The sequence below is a fragment of the Pezoporus flaviventris genome, unplaced genomic scaffold (assembly GCF_033815535.1).
Source record: "Pezoporus flaviventris isolate CSIRO_AGI_PZ_B2104156 unplaced genomic scaffold, CSIRO_AGI_Pfla_v1 ptg000002l, whole genome shotgun sequence".
In the NCBI taxonomy this organism is placed as follows: domain Eukaryota; kingdom Metazoa; phylum Chordata; class Aves; order Psittaciformes; family Psittacidae; genus Pezoporus; species Pezoporus flaviventris.
This window is the reverse complement of record NW_026892550.1, coordinates 7,288,687-7,302,349: the sequence shown is the minus strand read 5'-3', so window position 1 is coordinate 7,302,349 and position 13,663 is coordinate 7,288,687.

Here is a 13,663-nt window from a genome sequence, read left to right as displayed (position 1 = left end):
ATGGAGGGTTGTTCACTAAATCTGGATCTTAAATATGATGATTTTTTGTCTTTGCACCTAAAATTGAGGGCTGTTCAGTAAATCCAGGTCTAAAATATGGCAACTTCTAGGTAAATATTTGATTTTTTAAGAATGATACCCTAGCAATGCATAGTTAAGTCAACCTTTTAATATGCAGAAACCATTGAAAAAAAAATGCTACTCCCTCAGTATATATTCACTGTAACATCTTGTATAAAAACTCATTTTTACTATACATAGGATAAATTGAAAGAACTATGTGTTTGCACTACTTCTGTTCACTATCAGCTCGAAGTAGAAACAATGTTGATATAGGTGTCCTGATTACCTCTTTCCTGTATTACTGACATACAGATTATGCCCTGACTTTTATTTAAACATGTGGAAAGCATAAAAATAAATAAATATATCAGGCAAATTTTGTTTAATATTTTAATATGTCTGTGTTGATTTTCACAGCAACATTTCTCTGAAATGTGTGCTAACATTATTTAGTGAGGTGAGATGTATTAAATTATTTATCCTCCTATATATTGGGTTTTTCTGCCTAAAAGAGCACTAGAGCTTTTACTGTTCCTCAGTCTGTAAAGATTTATTAAGTAATTTTTAAAGCACAAAGATGGGAAAAATCTTCATCAGCTTCATTGAGGAAGGTAGTGAGAAGCAGTGAACTTGTTCTTTTCGTCTTTCTCACTGGTCAGGCATTAAATATACAATTAAAAAGTATAATTCTATCAAAGAGCTCCAGTAAAAGCAAAGGTTGATAGGTTTGATCTATTGAGGTACTAAAACAGTCGAGATCAGAATATATTGCATCTGGCTTGATGATGAAGGGAGCAGCCAATCCCTCCCCATTAAGGAACTGTTCTTTATTCCTCCCACACTCTTTCACTCTGCCTCTGAACCACTATACAGTTTAACTGCAATGCTTTACTGGCAAACTTTGCTTCAATTCCTGCTGGGGATCAGCCTCATACCTGCAGCTCCAGTGTAGAACGATGACAGCTATGGCAGCCATAGTGTAGGTGTAAGTGTAGGTGTAGGTGCATTTGTTCTGTTGGGACATGCGCAGCCGTGACTCTGTCTTTTCCCATGGGGATGCAGGGATGGTCTCTGTTCCTAGAAGATCTGACTAGCATTTTTCTGAGAGGAAAAGCAATATGCTGTTTGACAAAAACTTTTAGGTCACCTCCATGGGGCCATGTTGCTGTAAGCATGGCTATTGAAGTCAGTGAGAAACCTTTCCATTTCAGGACTACTGGATCAGGCCTTTGCAGTCTTGCACTCATGACAAACCCCAGAAACCCCAGCTTTCTTTTGGTCTAAAATGTTTTTGTGTGAGCTTGAAAGAAATGATTATAAAGAGACTCAAGTACATCCATTAATTTTAGGAAAGAAAAATCTCTACATGGTATACACTATCCTAGGTGAAAACCAGAAATATATAACACAAGCCATCATGCTAAACAACTACAATTATCCACTCTCTTCGTCAGGCATCATCCTTTACACATATATATAAATGGAATATGAATTGTCAGGGCAGAGATGAACAGCTAAGAGATTGAGAGAAATCTCACTTTTCACTTGTGAATAAACCTTATATTAAATGTTGTAAATGATAATCTCAGGAGCAACATCGAAGGATGTTGCTAGTTTCATGAGAAAGTCAGTTAAAGATGTAGACAGGTTATCTGCCAGCCTGTAGTCAATAGTACCTCATGTTTCAATTAATGAAACAAACCTTGAAATGTTACAGTAAGTTGTTTTAGAAAGCAGGAACTAAATTAAAAAGACTTCATGAACATAGGCCAGATGATTAAATACACCAAATGGAGTGGAAGGCTCTGCTATAAGGGGCCATAGCGCTCCATCACTTGCATACTGACATGGCGCTAAATCACAGTATTCGTAGGATAGTTACTTCATCAATGGATTAGAAAAGAGAAATCAAGGTGGCAATGAAATAACTGTATAATAACCCAAAGATGAAAAATATCACCCTTCTCCTGCAATGTGGAAGTTGATTGAGAAAGATCAGCAGTTGTTTTGCCAGCATTAAAGACCTTCCAGTCATGATGAGTATGAGATTTACTTGGTAATTATCACATTTCTCTGATATCAGCTGTAACTGACAAAACTATGGGATTCAACATTCATACAGACATTTTCATTCCCCTTCAATCTGTCTCTTTTCAATTCTGTTTCTTATTTGTTTACTAAAATTATTTCGTTAAGATGTCAATTGGGAGTCAGACGGAATGTTTTCCGGATGGTGCAGTTTTCAGTTCATTCAATTTGGCCATTTAAAATGTTATTTCTTTTCAGCTTTAGATCTTAGAACTGCTAAAATGAAGATTTGCATTTTCTGTAGCATCATAAAACATCTTTTCTTTTCCTTAATCATTTTACCAGTCAGGCCCAGGAAGTTCTTAACAAATGTTAATCTCTGGGTTAGCATTTGGCATCAATAAATGATTTCAGATGCAACAAAGAAGCCTAAACAAACAAATCTTTCTGCAATGTCTAAGGTATTAGTAATATGCTGTTGTACATCCAGTACATGCAGCCCACAGGGCAGACAGGAATTGCAATGAGGTATGTAAACAACAGAATAGGTCTTCCAAAAAGTTAAAATAACTTTTTCAGGTTATAGTATTTCCTGTGAACCCATCATCTGAAGGACAGAGCAGTGTAAGAAGAATGGTTTGCTTTTTAGCTGTGAACTGAAGGTAGTGCGGTAGACTGGGAAACTGGAAAGAACCCTAGTAAAAAAAGTTGAGATGAGGAGAAATGGATGATAAAGCTAAAACAATGGTCTGAAGTGAAGGAATTACACCTGAAAATGGATTTATCTGTAACTCCATTATAAACAAGCACCCACACATCACACACCCAACAAAGTGAAAGGTTGAAGTCGAATAACTTTAATATAGAAGCTGTGGAATGGAATAGGAAAAAACAGCAGCAGGCACTTCACAGTTGCTTCTCAGAGCAGAGTCCTGCTGACCCTTTCATTCCCTCTGCATTCCTTGGGCTTTGCTTTGAGAGCAAACACTTAATTCTGCTCCAAATAGATGTGCTGGGCAATACTGAAATGCAAGAAGGAGACAAGCACAGCAAGCATCTGCATAGCTCAAACCACATGGGCTGGGCTACTGCAGCACCCAGCATCCTCACTCCTCTCAAGCAGTAAATAAAGAGGAAGGTTCTTTAATTTAAGAAAGCAGCTGTATTTTAATGCCCATGAAGAACTTGCTGGTTAAATCTCTGTTGCATAATTTGCAGCTATGCCTCATGAAAAGCTCACCGAAATCAATGGAATCCTTTTTATTAATTTCACTGTATTTCTGATGTGTTTTAAGTGCTGCTATTCCTGACCTGTTCACTGATTCGTGTGAGTAATGTGTTTATGTAGGTGTGGCTGGATGTGCTTGGGCTTTTCTGAAAATGCACATCATTCTTATTTGTCCTCTGTCTCTTCAATATTTGTGTCTGCCATGGATATGACCATTCCCTAATGACATTCTTGAATGTGTCATTAGTGTAGAATTTGCCATGGGTTGAAATAATGTGCAGACACATGAAGGGAATGAGATTCTAGACCTAACTGATACACAAACCAAAGCTCATAAATCTTGATGAATAATACGATATTTTCAAAATAAGACTGATGAAGGTGCACAGTTTTGTTTTAAAGTAGCTGCAAGGAGTTTAGTTTTCTGATCACAACATATGATAGAGACATCTTCAGATTTTATCTCGATTCCAAAGATTGCTTGTGCTCTAATAATCTTAGGTTTCCTGCTGAGTATGGCAGCTGAAAGTATGCAGTACCCAAATAAAAACAAATGCATGAAAGTATTTTCCATCTTTGTGACTATGACAAATGATGCATTAACTATACTGATGCTATATTAGTCTGGTCATTTAGCAAAAGCACTATGGTGCTTATTCATGCTCAGTGGTCCAGAATAAGGCCTCAGGAAATGTTTGCTCAAACTAAGTGTGCGGTGAATGAAAAAATATGTTGGGTAGGTCTTTTTCTTCAAGTTAAGAAGGGTATCAGTAATGTTTCCTATTAAACATGTTAAGTCATGGGAATCAGTCATGTTTCTCCTGTTAAGCCTATGACTTTATAAATATAATTAAAACAGTTATAATCAGATACATTTTTAAAAGTCCTGTCAGCTAAAACAGGTCCCTCTCATCATCCATCATGTTTGTACAGAGAAACCAGGGAGGGAATTGACATGCAAAACCCCAAACATCCAGCACAGATCATTAGGTCTAGGCAGCTGAGGACATGTCACATCTACATGGTGTGATGGAGATAGTCATACCAGTTGTGCCTGGTCTCTTGAGTGTTTCGCACTGTTCAAAGCCATTTAGATAAACCTATGGTTGATGGTTCCCAACCAGTAAGTCTCAGTAGACTGGCGCTGGTTCATGCCTTCTAGATCAGAGTTCGTACATCACACCACATGGGATTCAACATCTCGTTCTGTATATGATACAGACTGCTAGAGGTGCATCAGAAAAAGGCCATTACAGAAGGCCTAAAAATTGCTAATATCCTCAGCAGATGGCATCCCCTTAGTAAATCCTACTGCAGTTTATGGACATAATTTTAAAACTGATTCTCTTTGGCAGCTCATATTTTCAGATATAAATGTTTCTGTAGCTTCAATCACCTACACAGACTGTCAGGAGGCATATTTCATCAAATAAATTCTAGGCCAAATTGATTTACACTACAAGAAGTTGTGAGCCAAGATCTGTAAATTTCTGACATTCGATTTCTATATTTTTTTTTCACATGAGGCATTTGGAGTTTGAGCTGAGTGAAATCTTCACTTTGCAAGGTTCTGAATTGGGTTGGCAAAATTGGACTGAATTTCAGTCTGTTTAACCTAAATTAAATCAAAGCCACTGTAGCAATTAATCGTGGTTAACAAAAATTCATCCACTGATCCCCCCAGTTCGGCTCCTGTCCTTGCTGGAGAGGTAATATTTGGTTTTCTTTCTATGAACTAAGAATACCAAATAATGACTCTTACTGATGCTGAGCAGGCAAAGAGGTTCAGTAGGAGCAATATGAATGCTACAGAACATCCTGAGCACTAGGATGTGTCTGTATATAACTTAATTTTTAAAAAAACTTCTTCTTCTGAGCCTTTTTATATGCTTGAAGATTTCTGTGGAATTTAGTGTAAAAACTGTTTTGCATAAAGTTAATCTCGTGTATTTGCACGATCAGGGCCATAGAGAATAACCCACATCAGTGCATCATTTTTAATTACACTCTACTATATAAATAAGCCCTCACTTGTCATCATTAATTTTAGATGAAGCAAAACATTATTTAAAGTAAAAGATCTCAACTACGCTTATTGCACTGGAGTTGTTTTTCAATTAAGGAAATATTTGAACCATTAAAGTGAATGCTAAATATGATATGGATATATTATAAACACACAGTATTAAACTCCAAAATGCTTGCAGAAAGTGAAAGCTCCCTTTCAACTCCAGTGGTGTAAAAGATCTTTTATTTTCAGCTTAGAAAACGCCTACTTGAAATTGACTATAAATTTCCTTCAAATGTAACTTAAGTTTGGTTTTTTTCTTCTGTTTTGGAAATTCAAATAGGTGTTGAAGTTGAAGATAGCATATGTACTCGTTGTAGAAATAAAACCCCAAACTCCTATTAAACTCTTTGTCCAACCACCACCCCAAACACACATGCATGTTATACAGCCATAAATACATCACTGCCTTCTGTACCCAAACCTGTTCTAGTCTGAGACATTAGACATATGACAGAGATACCTCTTCAAGCCATGATTCTGCATATTCTATTATATTTGTGCATGTTCTGTGTATTCTTTGAACTGAATGTATCTACTTCCCTGCATTTCTCTATTCATCTCCTCTTTTGAAGGCAAAACTGCTAGAAAACTGCATCCAGTTGGAAATCTATTCTCCATCTGGGAAGCCCAAGGTTGTTAAAAGGAATCTCATAACATCCTTGGCAACTCAACTCATGTTGCTTCATATTTCCTATTAGCTTTTTGAGAATCTGCCTTTTATAACTGATCAGTTTTGAACTGAATTTGAATTTTGAATACCAGAACTGATTTATTTGATCAGATCCCTCATTACAAAGACTTAAAAACGGCAAATTTCAAACCTACCAGGTTTAAGCCTTGTATAGTCAGGGATTGATATAGAGTGGAAGGAGCTTCTGGATACCAATTATTTTAACTTCCTGCTCAAAAGCAAAGATATGTTCAAAGAAGTATAAGCTTGGCCAGCTAAGTTTTGTAATTCTCCAGCATGGAGATTTCTCATAGCAGTCAAGGTCTATAATACAAAGAGCACAAGGTTTTAAAGAGAAATAATCTGTCATTAGACCAGCAGATATAGCTGGAATAAACAGAATATCTTTCAAACATATAAGCCTCTTCTGAACTATTTGGATAAATTGGCATTTTGAGTCAATCCAGCTCTGATAATTACATCAAAACCATCACTAGCAGCAGCATCATCTTTAAACCAACTGTTGCCTTGAAATGAAAATTATCATTTCAAGGATTAAAGCGAGGTGCTTTATCATGCTCAGACCCCGAGAAGCTTGACATTCCAAGAGAAAGAAGGTCATTAAAGGCTTTGGAGACCAAAAGACTTTCAGTAGTTACATGACACAGAAGGCTAACATTTCAGTACTGAGGGACTGCTATCTCTTGTTCCCCAGCAGTTTCCCTCTAAGGACTGTAAGTCTCCAGTACCCCTCCTAGGTGCTTTCTCATGTCAAGTAGACTCCTCTTAGTAGCCATTGCATGAAAATCCAAAGAGAACCTCTTTTTAAAAATAATTGGAGGACAGTCTATTGCATATGACATCCCTGTGCACGTACAGACAAGGTCTACGTTTGCTGCAGCACTCTGAATGGTCTTCATCAATAGCATTCTTGCAATCATAAAATTCTAGAATGGTTTGGGTTGGAAGGGACCTTAAAGTTTATCTAGTTCCAGCTTCTCTGCCTCAGGCAGGGACACCTCACACTAGACCAGCTTGCAAGTGGTTATCCCTTAATTTTACCACTTTAATGCACTATTCTGCAGTATTACTATAATACTATAACGAGGCATGCTAAGAACGTGCAGAATTTAAACTGTAGTGCAGAGCCCTGTAGCAAGGGAGCAGGCTTTCTGAACTCCACTGAAGTCTATTGTCAGGCTGTCATGCTAACTTATTTCTCACTGGGATTGCTAAAATGCTAAACTGTAATTATATGCATGTATATATATGTAATACTGTGATTTCTAAATTGGTTGTTTACTTCTCTGGAAAGGGAAGGTGCTGTTTTACAGAATAGGGATTTTGAATAATTAGTCACTCAAAATTAAGACTACTCCAAAGTACATATTAATATACATCCAAGGCAGTTTAATCAAGAATGAAACAATTAGAAGATGTTCCTTAGTAGAATGTGAATTCTGGCAAACTGACTTGGTTAGGGAGTCAGACTGTTATAAGGTGGGACTCTCATTCTGGCTTAAGAGGTCAGATGCTCTGCAGAGGCAGTGGGATGGCTGGTATGTAATGCTCTGACTGCCTAAGCTTGCAGAGTGAGTTGTAATGTGAGATCCCATGCTAAAAAGAACATGATCAACCAAGTATTAACATGTTTAACATCTTTTGGAGATGTAGAAAGGCTAATAATATTGTCTTTTTACCATGTTTTAACTTTTTGATTTATCTAGCAACTGTGTGTGTACAGGAGCCAGCTGGATCAGGGCTCCAAGCTGTAAACTCCTGAGGGCTTGATTTCATTATGTATTTCCATGCGCACAGATAAGAGCTTAGTCTCAGCCATTGCCTTTAAAAGTTGGCTTCATCTGATTAAGTGTAGAAATCTGTGGACTTTCAAGCAGTTCTGGGCTCTTCTTTCAGTCATTGGGCAGAATCAGTTGCTCTTTGGATATTATTTATCTCATCCTAAAATGTCCACCTACGTTTGGTCAGATAGATTTCCTTCCATCAGCCAGAAATGAGATATTGGGCTGACACAGACATAGATGTCTATGCCATAGATGTTGTAAGTTAAGAGAACTGAATCCCCTTGAGTGTTTATGCTCTTATACACATATTAATGCAAATGATACTCATTTTGGATCAAGATTTAACAGCCTGCATCAGGGCCAGAAGTCAGTGGTATTGTCTCAGTGTAGAATAATTATGAGGTCAAATTCAGGCTGACAATGTCTACCTGAGCTAAGATATTAAAGAAAGCATGAAAAGAATAAAACTTCTAATAAAAGTCAAGGTTAAATCTGCTATTTGTAAAATAATAATAAAAAAAGACAAATGGATACATGCTTTTTAAAATATATTTTAGGATGTATTTCAGGTAGAAAAAAATGACTTTGATGCTGTTCCAGTGCATGAAGCAGTGAAGATCGAACAGAATGGATTATTTGCTCCACATTTAATAATTTTGGTTCAAGCTATCAGTGTTAAAAATTATCATATAACACTGTTTTCTGTCAGAAACATAAAGTTTCTCAGAAGGAATTCAGATTAAACACCTGCCTCTGCAACTTCCAGGTGAGTCCCCAGATCCTGGGGCTCTGCTTGTTAGGTGACAAACTTCTCATCTGATCAGAAGTTATAAAACCTGTCATATTTCTTCCTTTGGGAAAACAATTAAAAAGTTTTGATACCTGACTATTTCTCTTAAAACAATGTATATTTCCTAGCTAGCTCCAGTTTAAATTTCTTCTATCTATTATTGTTATCATTTATTCATAACCCAACCTCAAAGACTGATGTCACTGATCGCTGCCATTCTGTCATGTTCATCCTAGAATCACGCAGAATTATTTAGGCCAAGGTATTAGTTCAAAACAGAGGATGACTTCCAGATAATAACTTTTCTCAGATCCTGCATGGTGATAGAAATTTCTAATGTATTTAAATGATATTGGTCAGGCACCATTCTTATAGCACTTGTAACAGTAAACACCACTTTGATCTTTCCTTTCTACCCTCTTTCCAATTCTATTCTCATGGCTTTTTTACCTGCCTTCTCTACATGCTATCAGTCCCCTGGGCAAACGATATCGGTAACGATTATGAGCCAGCATATTTCATACTCTCCTAGGAGTTTATTAATTGAGGAGTGGTTTCCCAAGGAACCTCCCCTCAAATGATTTCGTTTTACAGTTTACGTTTGCACACTCTGAAGACTGTTTCTAACCCCTATGAAAGTCTGTTTGCCACACTGATCTCAGGAGAGGGCAGTGGTCATTGGATTGCTTATTTGCCTATCTACGCTTTGCACCAGCACGAAACATTGGCTCAGGGGGTGCACCTGAGCTGTAATAATGATGATGATCAATACAGTAACTGTATATGCTATAATAACTGGAATTAATGTAGCGTTAGTTAGTCAACTGCACTGGGCAGTATACTAAAGGGAAAAAAAGGGCAGATCATGCCCGAAAGGGTTGATAAGCTTAGGATAAATCAAAAGATTGCAAATAGATATAGACAGGTAGGAAAAATAATGGAAAAATTTTACCCAGTGTGCAAGGCAATGGCTTCAGTACATCAGCAGCATAGCTGTTCCCAAAGTATCAGCGTCTGGTTTTCATTAAGAAATTTGGGTAAGCATACAAATCATAGATAATAAAGGTGAAATATCAGCCGGTAGAGTTCATCTAGTCTATTCCCTGCCACAGGCAGACACCCTCATATCTGTGCCATTCTTACTTATACCCAGGCATGTACTCTATGTTACATAATACTGTAGCTGAGCAACCTGTCACAGAGTTTTACTAACTTTACTACTGGGCACCTTTTACTGATGTTTAATTTGAACTTTTCTTGCCAGAATTCATTACAGAGCTGAAGAACATATTCTTCATTGTTCTTGGCAGGAGCTTTTTACAAATCACAAAATCATCAACTTGTCTCCCTTCAATCTTCTCTAGGTGGTACAAACCTCTGAAATCTCCCATAGCTGGCATATTTTAGGACTCCAGTTATTCCTGCAGCTCTCCTGTGAGCTCTACAATAGCTCAACATACTGACAGACTGAGTTGGGCTTGTTCAGCCTGGAGAAGAGAAGGCTCGAAGGAGATCTTAGAGCAGACTTCCAGTAGCTAAAAGGGGCCTATGAGAAATCTGGAGAGGGACATTTTACAATGGTATATAGTGATAGGATAATGGGGAATGGCTTTAAACTGAAAGAAGGCAGACTTAGATTAGACATTACAAAGACATTTTTACTGTGAAGGCTGTAAGGACAGGAACAAGTTGCCCAGAGAAATTGTGGATGCCCCACCCTTGGCAGCATTCGAGGCCAGGTTGGGTGGGGCTTGGAGCAACCCAGTCTAGTAGAAGGTGTCACTGCCTGTGGCAGGGGATTGAACTAGATGATTGTTAAGGTCCCTTCCAAGTGTCAAAGCCTATGTTAGACCAAGACCAAGACATTACAAAATCCCACTTGGTATGTCTATTACTCCTGAGAATGTGTCTTTTGTAACTGTTCCTTAAGAACGCGTACATAACCATCATCATATCCACCCTAGGTGACGTGGGTGACCTAGCCCATGTCTCCCTACTTTTCATGTGAGAATATTGTGTGAGATGGTTCCAGGAATGAGTCAAGACATGTGATTCAGTACTACTAGTACTGTCTCATGATGCCAATCAAGCTATTACAAGAGAAAATTATAGCAGTTTGACATGATTTACTCACCTCCTTATTATCCTATGGCTTCATAAAGATAATTTTATTTCTGTTCCAGAGTTTTTTTTTAAATCTTGAGCTATATTTTGTCTTACAGCATCTTACACCCCTCCCAAAAGTTCTCAGAAATGGTCCCTATTGCTTTTGAGATTGCTTCAGTCATTTCTTTAACTAACTTGAATGTATCCCATCAGGGCCAGCAGTTATGAAAAGATTCAACTTGTCAAAGAGCAACTTGTTACTTGATCTTTTCCCTGTGCTGATGTTCTATTTCTCAGTGATATTGAACATTCTAACCGTTTGTCCTTTTTAGCAAAAGCTGAGGTGGAAAAGTATTAAATATCTTTGCCTTTTGGTGCCATCTGTCAATAAGGTCGTATTTCACATTCAGAAAAGAAAAATTTAAAATAAGCACAACTTTAATGATGATACATTTTATAAACCATTAGTATTTCTGCTAAGAAAATGAAAGGAGAAGTGCTTTGTATGTACAATAGCTTGTAGACTGAGTGCAGTAAGATTATGTGAACAGAATTTTGACTCAGTTGTTCAGCTGTAATAATAGAAATTACAATAGTGATTTTTTTAAAACTAGGAATGTTACACTTTATTCTGAAATTGCTCGGGTAGCTGCCTTATGAGTCAGGGGAAGTGCTTGCATGGGCTACTGATCAAGACAATGAAAACATGCTTAGAATGTCTAATTGATTTACTCTGTACCTTGAAAAAAACCCCATAATGTTAGTTTGTGCATTTACATTCATTAATACTTAAAAATTAACTAAAAATGCATGCAAAAGTCTATTTAGCACACAGCTGATAGTTCTGTCTATAAAGTTATTTCTTTAGCACATTGAGGATATTCATATTGTTGGGAGTATTAGAATTAAAATGTATTCATTCACAATAATCAAAGAAATTGAAAAAGAAAAATAAAAAGAGAAATGCACATTTATTGTTTAAATACCTCAACAAAATTAAAGTGTGGCTTTTCACTTTTTTACATTTTTTTCCATACAGCTGTTCCAAAGAAGACTGAAATTGCAGAACTCTATTGGGAAGCAACTGATTTCATTCTGCAAGCAGAATACATTAATTTGAAGAAGCACAAGTTTGTTTAAGACAGTGTGTTATACCAGTCCAGAAATCTGTTGCATGACATTGTCTTCAATTTTTCTTTTTCAGCAGGTTTTAAACAAGGTTTCTGTCCTAAAATAATGAGCTTTGCCTCTTGTCTATCTAAGCAAGACTATGTAGATGCATCTTCAAGGTACATATTTAACTTCATGGAACACCTAAGAAAATAAGAGAAGTTCATACTAGCCTGTAGTATTACGCATTCCAGGAGCCTCCTGTGTAGCTTTCTTTGTACCTAGCAGCTCCCACGGAGTCAATTTGAATATTGAGCCTGTTCAGTCTACGAGGCATGTGGGTAATTTCTATTAATGCTAATGTGAGCTATTCATGCATCAGAAAAACACATCTTCATGTTCTTAACTTTATATTTGCTTTCAATCTCCAGGAAGGGTTTGGAAGGATTCTGCCTGTGTGGAAAATTTAACACTGACCAAGGATGCTTTTTTTTTCTTTAGAAATATTTGGATTTTATTATTTATTTCTTTTTTTTTTCCCCATTGAGAGGTTGTGTCAGACTGGTTCCTTGTATTCTTCCCTCCTTTTCTATGATTACTTGGAATTGGATTAGGCTGCTGCCTGACCCAGGCTCTGTTACATCAGCTTATTGAGAAAGTGGATGACTGGGGAGTTCTCCCTACCTCCCATCTGGTGTACTCTCCACTGGACCATTGTCATACCACTCCTTGTCTGTTCACCATCTAAACGTACATGTTTGCTGTCTAATGGCTCAGCCTCAGGAGGAGCAGGTTTGGAGCTCTCCAGACTTGTGCTCAAGGTGGGGTCAGTCCCCTCAGACCTTCTCTCCTATTTTGTTGATCAGTGCCAAAACACTAATATGGGAAATCCAGGAGGCACCATCACAGCCTGGTCAATCACAAAAGATGACAACAGAGACATTTAGAAAAACTTGAATTTTGCAATGCATGTGCAGAAACATTAGGCCTTGGTTCATCTTTCTATTCTCCTATGGCCACTAGTTATTTTGTTGAGAACACTCCTCTGCTGTCATGGGTTTCCAGCCGTGTGTTCCTGTTTAGAAAAATAAGCTGAACATAAAAACTTATTCTGAAATGACACTAGGAAAAACCAAGATGAAATTCTCTGAAGGTAAGGCATCAAATTCAGGAATGCACCTAAAGACCTCTCAACATCTATCTTCCACTTTGATTTCTATAAAAATCAAAATCTAAGTCCAAAGCATTGAATTAGCATTAGAAATTCCTGGGGAAATCACAGTGTGTGAATTTCATGTTTATGTATTCAGTGGAGTGTTATCTGTAAAGCAGATTTGATTTAAACATTCCTGAGGATCAAGAACATACCTCAGCAACAGGTAGGTGCAATAGCTTTAATGCATCTTTTTTGTCTCATCTGATTTGCCTAACCTTGCCTTCCAGCCAAAGCATCTTATTATGTCTCAGCCTGTTTTCCTGAAGGACACTCTATTATGAGATTTCTTTCTCATGTCAGTACTTACAAGCCTACACGAAGTCATCCCCTTAATCTTCTCTGCATAAATCTAAGCTAGCAGAGTCTTTGATTATATCAGTATAAAGAATGATATTTAATCTTTTCATCCTTCCCATGAGCCTTCTCTGTACAGTCTGCAGTTTAGCAAAATTCTTCTTGAAAGAACTTTCTTGTTTTCACATTCATGGTGTCCCACTAGTGCAATTCTCAGTGGGAAATTCACCCTTAGCTGTAACCATATCAGGACTTTGTCAATTAGAGGAAATATTTGGAAAC